Raw genomic sequence first — 9,715 nt, forward strand, 5'->3', positions numbered from 1 at the left:
ACCCAGCTTTGGATCCCTGCTCTGCGTGGATACAGTTTCGAGCATGAATTTCTCCTAGTATCCATTTGCCACCAAGAACAGTCAAAATGAATTACTGAGGCAGTCGCTGCATGGTTTCAGGGTGAAGATCCATGGCAGAGACCAACAGTGGGAACCTGAGACACCCTGGAGCCATCTGGTCTCCCACTTTGGGGAGACAGGAAACAAATCTTTAAAAAAAAGTCTGTTGAGACATAACTCACTCATCTAAAGTGTACAGTTGTGTGGTTGTTTGTAGTATATTCACAGACATGTGCAGCATTGCCAGTGTCCACTTTGGAAAGATTTCATTCCCTCAGAAAGAAGCCTGGAACCGTTTAGCTGTCACCTCCAATCCAATTCCCGATAACCACTATTCTGCTTTCTGGCACTAGGGATTTGTGGGTCCTGGATATTTAATATCAAAGGAATCACCCAGTATGTGATTTTTCTCTACCTTCTTACACTGAACATGTTTTCGAGAGTCATCCATGTTGTAGTGTGTGTCAAGGCCTCGTTCATATTTATGGCCGAGTAATGTTCCCTCGGATGGACTTGGCACATTTTATTTATGTGCTTATCTGCTGATAGTGTTTGGGTTCTTTCCACCTCTGGACCGCGTCTGTGTGGATGCATGTTTGTATTTTCCTTGGGGTTACACCTGGCTGAGGAATGGTGGGATCCCACTGGTGAGGGTGATTTGGATCATCTTCCTGCAGTTGTCATGACAATGACTCACAGTCTCAGGTAGACCACTGTGTCCACTTGCCAAATCTATCCTAATGGACGGGTGTCCAGAGAGTCTGAGCTCCATCCTGGCTGTGGTCCCAGGGCCTCACATCGTCTTCTCCATCCTTGCTAGATTCTGGGGTACCTACCCTGCCCCACCAGAGCAAGTGCTAAGAGGGCAGTTGGCAGGAATGGGGCCTCCTGCAGGGCCCTATCCCAGTACTCAGGTTCCTCAACTGCAGGTGCTATTCAGAACCACATTTGCATCATCCGTCTCTCTGTGGCTGCTCCAGCCCCTTGGGATGGTCCTTAACTGCAGTTGCCCATGTGGTGAGCAGAACTCCATCAGAGCTTGTCCCACAGGAGGGAGGAGAGCAAGGAGATATGCAGCCCACTCCTGCAGTTTGTCCATGGCTCTGTTTGGCTGTGGGGCCCAGGCAGTGTGCTCTTGCAGAATAGAGCAGGTTCATCCCAGAGGTGCCATCTTCCTTGGACTGGTCTTCTTTACCTGCCTCTGGGCTTGAGAGCCTGTTCATGTGCCCACAGTCTGTTCAGGTGAGCACAACACAGGCAGGCCCCAGCACATGGCATTTACCCTGCTTCGCACTACTCTTGGTGGCCCTAATGTCTGCAGTTTCATTACACACAGCTTGCTTTCTGCAGAAAGGGAAGCCCAGCCTGCTTTCCATGCAGTGACACTGATTGTAGGTGTTCTGTACTGTCGCACCACATACAGCAAAACTCCTGCTCATTGCAGCACCCGCCCACAAACACCACATGCTCCTCGGTTTGGTGGAATCCTGGCTCTCAGGTTATACATTTCCCCCTGAGCTGTTTAATTGTTAAGGTTTAGATTCAAGCACATTTGCTCTAGAGCAGGCTAATAAGTTAGCCTGATTATTGAGCTGAATTTAGTGCTGAGATTTTAAAATGGGGAAGGAAACAATCCTATCAAACCATGTATCCCAGACTGGCAGCCTGGCTGATATTTCATATGAGACTATTCCACCCTCCCTCAGGTTTTGCAGTTGGATCAGTGTTTACTGGGAGTAGAAATTATTTTACCCACGAGGGCAGTATCCAGAATGTTAGGCAGATGTTAAATATTGATGCACAAACTCAAAATACCTTGTCTTTTTCCAGAAATGAGCTTTTTATCTGGTGTGGTGATGAATGTGGTAATCCTAGCTACTAAGGAGGCTGAGACAGGAGGATCACAAGTTAGAGGCCTAAGGGGGCAATTTAGCAACTTAGTAAGACCGTGTCTCTAGATAAAATATGGGGAGGAGTCTGAAGATGTAACTCAGTAGTACAACGACTGCTTAGCATGCATAAAGCCCTGGGTTCAATTCCCAGCATCCCCACACAAAAAAAAGCAGAAATGAGTTTTTGGTTTAATTACTCTGAATATAATGACTGAGATTAAACCCTGTGTGTGTTCAGAATGGAAAATATTTAGGTGAAAAACAATTTCAGATCCTCAAAGCTGGGAATGGAATATGCCAGATGTGTTGAAGCGTGAGGCCACTGGCTGATATTGGGCACATGTATGTGTGTGTGCACATGTGTTCCTATGTATATGTGCCTGTATGTGCATATGCATGTGTGTACCTGTGTATGTGTGTGTGCGTGTGAGTTGTATCAGTGCTAAGGTACATTTTCAGCATGATCATTCCTTCCATGCAGCTGCCCCCACAGGTATTTGCTGTCCTGTGGCTGGAATTAGTGAGAGTGTTTGGGTTTGTGGTGGCCCAGGGCGTCCAACCCACTCCCCAGTGCAGAGATAAGCAGCACTCCCCTGATCTGATGTGTATGAGCTACAGGCCTGCTGGTGAGGGGCCTGCTGTCCCCATGCTCTTACAGTGCTCCAGAGGTGGACCTTTGACATCCTAGAATGTATTGTTTTTATAATGAATAGGCTCTTAAAATTTAATAGACTATTTTTACAGCAGTTTTTGGCTTACGGAAAATTGAGTAGATAGTACCAAAGATTCCATGTACCTCACACAGTTCCCCTGTTATCTACCTCTTGCAAGGTGTGGCTTTTTTGGTATAATTGATGAGCCGATATAGACATACTGTCATCAGTGAACATCCATCCTTTCCATGAGGGTGCACTCTTGGTGTTGCACTTCCTGTGGGGTTTGACAAGCACACAGCGTTGTGTTCCCATGATCACAATATCCTAGGGAAGAGTATCTCTGCCCCACATGCTGCCTGTTACTGTTTTAAATAAGCAGAAACACAGAGGGCTACAAAGCAAACCAGTTACAGTGAAATAGTTGTCAAAATATTGGTGACACAGGTGCAAAAAGGCAGCGTGTGAACCCCACAGTGCGCTGCGTGTCAAAGCCCAGCATCTGACAGCCTCGGGGTCATGAGGTGTGGAGGAAAGTGGACAGCCTTGGAAATATCAGCAATAACTGTAAAGTGAAATGAACACATCGGTGTTTCTGTCAGAGACAAAGTTGCAGGGATGCTCCTATGCCTCATGGAAGGAAATGCTATTTCAATCAGAGCTTGATGAAAACAAAGATGCCATGTTTTCTTGTCCAAATTTGTTGTCCTTATGAACTAAGCAATGAAATCTTGTGAATCAGAACATATACTAACAGACCAAAACCACGTTTTCAGGGCTGAGGGTGTGGCTTACTGGTAGGGCATTTGCCTAGCATTTGTACGACCTTGCGTTCATCCCCAGCCCCACAAAAACAAAACAACACAACAGCAAAGCAAAATATGTGTTCAAAACCAAAGCATGTTATTTTTAAGATCTGTACCGTCACAAGTAGCCAGGTGGGCTCCAACTGTTCCATCCACAGAAAGACTCGGAGTGAATTCAGTTATCTCACACTGACAGAAACAGGGTTAATTAGAAGTTGATTAGGCTCTGAGAAAGGGGGTGTGATTAATGCAGGCATGGCAGCTGCATTTTAATGCGTTCCGTGATGGAGAAAGTGACTGTGAGAAACCCTGGACAAGGAAGGAGAAGAGCCAGTGAGTAGGTGCTCTGGGTGCCCAGCAAGTGTCAGAGGGCACTGCTGACTGCAGGCTAAAGGTCTAAAAAGTTAGCTTCAGACACAGCACCACCATCATCCTCATCACTATCACTGTCACCACCACCACCATGTACCTGTGTCTCTATCATCACCACTACCTTTATATCATCGTCATCACTCCCACCCTCCATCATCATCATCACCACCACTGTCCATACGCCAACACCATCACAGTCTTACAGACTCCTCATGCCCTTGTGTGGGAGGCTTCCTGAGGCAGGGACAGTCTCTGCCGCACTGCAGACAAGCCAGGCAGAACAGGTGTGGGCTGCGGCTGGACATGGCTCTTGGTCAGCAAGCCCTGCCCCTTGGGAAATGTGTGCTTGTAAGTGGCCACACAGGTCCAGAGGAGGGAGAATGCCATCTTTTGGGGGAAGTGGGCCTCAAGGGACAGGAGCCTTGGCTTTGCGGCCCTAAGGGCTCTGCCAGCACCCAGTGGTATTGCCCTCAGCTTGGGTTCAGTCTGGGTGGCTACCCAGGGTCTCTGTTCCTTGCCCTCTGGCCAGGCCCTCTTCTGTTTTCATGCTCCTGTCCTTGTCAGCTCATAGTATTTTCTTCCCCAGTTGTTTTGATCTCTTTCCTCCAAGGACCACGTATGTTCCCTTCCCTCCCACCAGATCCAGGGGCTTGGGGCCAGCCTAAGCAGCCAGGCTTGAGTTCACAAAGGTCAGGCAGCTAGGCCTGCCTCCCCAGGAGTGCTTGCCTCTCTGGAACTGGGCACTTGGTGCAAAAGGGAAGTGGAGTTGGGGTTTATTTTCTAAGTGTCCCCATCCCTTCTATAGAGACCACCAGTCTCTCTACAGTGGGGGCTGGCTCTAACCAAAGAAGTCATTGTACAGGGTATGCTGGAGGTTTTTCCATAGTTATGACTTTGATTTCATGCACTCCTCACTGGTGTCCACACCTCCCAGGCACTGTTTCTGCTCCCCATAGAGCTCCAGTGGAAGTCCCCAGCATGCCTTGCAAGCTCTGACCTGGTGGCTGTGGGAGAGCATGAACCTTCCCCTCCACATATTCAGGACATGAGCAGGAGCCTTCTCATCCTCTTGGTCTTGCCTGGGTCCCATTAACATATAGGTACCTAGATGCACTCCCAAGGTTGCTCATAAGACAGTGAAGGGTCTTGGGAAGTGGCCTCTCGTCCCTCTCCAGTACAGATCCAGGACAAGCACTGTATCCCGGAAATGAGGCTCTAGTCTGGACCCCTTGCCAGAGCCGTCAGCCTCTTCCCTGTATGCTGGGACTGTAGCTCTCAGTCCTTGTCCTGCCTTCTTTCCAGGAGCTGGGCTCCAGGAATCATTCTCTTTCAGTTCCTTCCTTGCACCAGCTGCTTTTATCTCTAGAAGGGCAGATATCTCATGAAGGAATTCTACCCTATAGTCACTGCAGACCTGGAAAAGTTCAGCAGATCAGAAGCTTCCTTCCCCTACGAACCTGGGACAGGGTGCTGAGTGGAGGCAGGGACTTTGGGGTAGGCGTGAGCTGTACCTGCCCCATCGCCTCCTGCCTACCCAGGCCTTTGAACTGGGCATCTCTTCTTTATCCATCGCACGCCCACAGGCTGCATGAGCCCCATGGTGGGCACTGAGGGCTTGTCAGGCACGTACTGGAGGCCTCCCAGGCTCTGTGATGCCACAGTGGTGACAGCGTTTCCTAGGAAACTGCAGCCAGCTTCCAGGCCTGTGTGCCTGTTCCCCTCAGGGCTGCAGTGGATGTAGGCGGGGGACACCCAGGTGGGAAGACGTGTGGTGTGAGAGTGGGGGATGTGCAGGGCAGGTGTGTGCATGTGTGTTCATGAGGGGGGGTATAAGTGACACTATCCAAGGAACCTATGTTTGCAGGTCTTCATGAGAAATAGGTCTGAGTGTCCTGGGTCTGTGCCTGCTTGTGTGCGTGTATGTATCTTCTTGCATGTATGTTGGGACTTCTGTTTGATGTGTGTGTTCCAAGTGTCTCTGCAGGCTGCAGGGGTTCTGACTGTAGTCCCACCTACCTACCTCCAAGCTTGCTTGTCAGCAACAATATCCCCAACCTCCACAAAGCCCTGAGCCTTCATTCCGGTAAACTGCCACTAGCAAACAGCAGTGGGAGCCAGGCACCATCACGGGGGTGGAGCCCAGATCTGGTCCAGAGCCCTTGAGAATGCTGGGGCCACTTGTCAATTTCAGAGGCAGCACGAAGGTGGCCCTTACTTTGCCAGGGACCTTGGGGCCAAGCAAAGAAGATAGAGTGATGGGAGCTGGGCCTTGTATTCTAGAATACAGGGATTGTGGGTCTGTCTGACCATGGGGCTCCTACTTGAGGCTGTGCATGTGGGAAGCACAGCTGGGGTACCCCTCTGGTGGCCTTGCATGATACCCTCCCTATTTCTAGGAAAAGCATAGTCGCAGACCAGACATGGGGTGGGGGACTGGGGCTGTACCCAGCAGGGAAACGCTTGGGGTTTATTCTGAAGCCTGGGGTACCAGCACCTGTGAGGAACCAAGGACAGAATTGTCCCAGAGCAAGCCACGTCAGAACATCTGTCCTTAATGCCCCTTTCCAGCCCAGGGGTCTGTCCACAGAGGGTAAGTGACCCGCAAGGCAGGGCACTGTCTTGTGGTACCTAGAAACCTGCAAGGCCCCAAAGACCCCCATGCTACACACACCCCATTCATTTGTTCAGTCATTTGTTCAGTAAACCTGAGTGATCAGACTCAGGCTTCAGGGAACCAAGATGGGCCAAGGACAGTGGCCATCTCGTTGGTGCTCTCAGGTGCCTGGGTCATCAGACACCTGATGCTTCGTTCAGGCAATCAGCTCTGACGGGAAAGGTGGGAGTGAAGGAGGAACTGCATACCCTGGGGGTTCAGGGAGGACTTTCTGGAGGAGGAGACTCCAGCCAAGCACTGTCTGAGCAGAACCTGGAGTTCGTGTGGGAGGCCAGTGCTGGTGCTGGGAGGGAGGGACTTCCTGGGAAGGGAGGCAGAGTTGCATAGCCAGATTGCTGCAACTAGGGAATGGCTCCTCCTCCTGGTCCTGCCCAGATGCATCCAAATCAGGAAGTGTGACAAGCTGAGGGAAGGCTCTGCAGTGGAGGTGAGTCCAGAGCCAGTTCCCAGCAGACTGTCAGCAATGCCTGCAGGCTCAGGGATGTAGGGTTGGGGGGCAGCTAAGGCTACAGAATGGTGGGGCTGTCCCCAGCAGGGCTGGAACGTAAACCATGGCAGAGCCTCAGGAGTCTTCTCAGGAGAGCAGGATGGGGCAAGCTTTGGGGCCATTCCCCTGGAGATGCAGGGGCAGGGGCTGAAGGAGACAGGCGTAGATGTCACCAGCTGACCAGAGAGCAAGTGACCAGGTGCTCTATTGGTACACCTGCCCTCAGGGCCCGCCTCGGTGAAGGCAGTGGTGAGAAGGGGACAAAGGATGTCTGAGTACAGTGGCTTTGTGACCAGTCTGTGACACGACCTCTGCTCCTCCGCCATGGCTCAGGCCCCAGGAGAAGCAGCCTGTTCTCCAGGCATGTTGGTTGGGCACAGGGCAGAATGAAAAGATCAGGAGAGGCTCAACCTTTGCCAGATCTGGATATTACCCTACATTGCCATCAGAGTGCCTGAACACCCCCTCCACACACACACACACACACACACACACACACACACACACACACACAAAGACAGGGCAGCTACTGAGCACCAGGGCTGGGACTGCTCTGAGGGCCCGTGGTATCCCCAGTGAGCTCACACGAACCTTTTGTCTAGGCTGCAGACATGGCTGTATGTCCAGCAGAGGCAAGTGGGGGGCTGGGCCCTGGCTGGAAGGGAGTGACTAGCAGAGAGAAGAGCAGACAGTGATGGAGATTGATGAGGCAGCCCCTCATCCCACCCAGTCTTCCTGCGGCCCTCCCCTCCCCGCAACCTGCTCCCAAGCTCCGGGGACAGACCCGATGTGGACTGGTCCCTGACGGAGATGCAGATTTGCAAGTTTTATCCAATATATAGATTTCCCTCTCTGCTAACTGGAATATGTCTGCCTTGAAGGCAGATGAAAGAAGAATTAAAACCTGCAGAATTTACATTGTTAACATTTAAACAGGGACATTTTCCCCTTTAAGTGTTGGGCTAAATGCATAAAAGAGATCAACTTGAAGCTGACAAGAATGAATAGCTCCTGCAGCCAACACCACTTCGCAGAACCACCATCCCGGCGGGGGCTCTGGGCCCTCTGCTGACCACGTGGGCTGCCGGGGCACACTCCATAAACGCCGTGGCATTTGTCAGTTGGCTGCTCGCTGCCCCGCCCCTGTGTGCCTCGCAGAGCAGGAATTGAAAGGGCAGAGGCTGAGGAATGATTCTCTTGCAGAAAGTCTCTGCAGTAGACTGTCCGGCTTCCACACACACATTTTCTGGGGAGGGGCGCAGTTAGTTATGTGATGCTGGAGCCTAGCTGAACAACAAGTTTACCAGCTCCAGGAGCCTCTCTGTGGCTCTGGAGTACCGGTCTTTGTTCCAAATGATGTGAGCACCTTGGACCCCAGGTCAGGCATAGCATCCTTGAATCCAGATGGCAGCTGGAAGGGGGCCTGGCAATGTCCATGTAGATGGGGTGGGTCAGGGGATTCTGCAGTGTCTGACCCATGGCCCAGAATGGGTACCATAAGCAAGCAGAGGCAGGGCCCCCAGTCATGGGCAGACAGAGTGGGCACCATTCCCAGGGCCTGCCAGAACCTGAGAAGAGCTTTGGTTGTTGTCCTGGTCATTCCTGCTGCTATAACAAAATACTTTAGATTGAAGAAGTTATAAATAATAGAAATTTATTGCTCCCAAGCGCCTGCCTGGCAAGTGCAAGGTCGTGAGTTCAGTTCCTGGTACCGGAGAAAAACCAAAAAAAAAAAAAAAGAAATTTATTGCTCCCGATTTGGGAGGTTGAGAATCTGAGATCAGGGCATCAGCAGATTATGTCTGATGAGGCCGCTGTCTGATTTTAAGATGGTGCTATCTCACTACATCCTCACAGGGCAAGGAAGAATAAACAGCTTCCCTCAAGACCTGCTGTAAGGGCAGAGCGCTCATGACTTAATCACCTCCCAAAGGACCCCTATCTTAGGGGTGAAGTTCCATCATCTGCATGTGGAGGGACACCAGTAGTCAGACCACAGCTTAGTTGTGATGGTTAGTTTTATGAGTCAATTTTGCTGGGCCGCTGTGCTCAACTCTTGGTCAAACATCAGGCTAGTTGTGGCTGTGAAGGTGTTTTTTTAAAGATGACAATGATAGTCTCATTAGGTGACACTGAATAAAGCAGATCCCGCTCCATCATGTGCTGGGCCTCCTCTAGTCAGTAGAAGGCCTTCAGAGGAAAAGACTGAAGACCCCTCTCCCTCTGGATGGCCTTTAGAAGTGGGTGACAGAACCAGGTCTCCCCAGGTCTCCCCAGGTCTCCCCAGGTCTCCCCAGGCCTCCCTAGTTCTTCCCAGGCACAGGAAAACTGGAAGACCCTGATTCTTCTAAAGGCCCAGTAGTGAGGCTGGGGAGGGGAGGGTGGCATTTCCAGGCTAGGAGCACCACCCCCACCCTTCTGCTGCTGCCTTTCCCCTAGGTCTCTTGAGATGTCTTCTCCATCCTGGATCTGGGTCATTGGGGCAGCAGTTTTGGATCAAGACACCTCAAAGATCAGAGGGAGCTGAAGGCAGGAAGGGACAGCTGCATACTAAAATCTTGCATTCCCTAGTTAAGTTTGAAATTCTGGTCAACAATGATATAAATGTGTTTCAAATATTGTAAGGGACACACTTTTACTAAGAAAATTATTTGTTGTTGATCTGAAATTCAAGCTGTACTTGAATTTAGAATTGAATTTAACTTAGATTGTTCAGATTTGCCCACTGACCATCCTGAAGGGTACTTCCGCCTGGCAGGCAAAAGGGCAGC

At 50.7% G+C, this 9,715-nt stretch overlaps 1 long non-coding RNA gene across 1 annotated transcript; it reads right to left on the minus strand.

Annotated features, from left to right (window-relative positions):
- Positions 1 to 3,485: 3,485 nt before the first annotated feature.
- LOC102026316 lies at positions 3,486 to 8,603 on the minus strand. Its single transcript, XR_263667.2, has 2 exons — positions 5,241 to 8,603; positions 3,486 to 3,720 (listed from the first exon to the last, which is right to left on the minus strand). It is a non-coding gene; the product is annotated as an uncharacterized LOC102026316 (long non-coding RNA).
- Between the last annotated feature and the right edge of the window lie 1,112 nt (positions 8,604 to 9,715).

The sequence above is a fragment of the Chinchilla lanigera genome, unplaced genomic scaffold, assembly GCF_000276665.1.
Source record: "Chinchilla lanigera isolate Chin_1 unplaced genomic scaffold, ChiLan1.0 scaffold00076, whole genome shotgun sequence".
Taxonomy (NCBI): domain Eukaryota; kingdom Metazoa; phylum Chordata; class Mammalia; order Rodentia; family Chinchillidae; genus Chinchilla; species Chinchilla lanigera.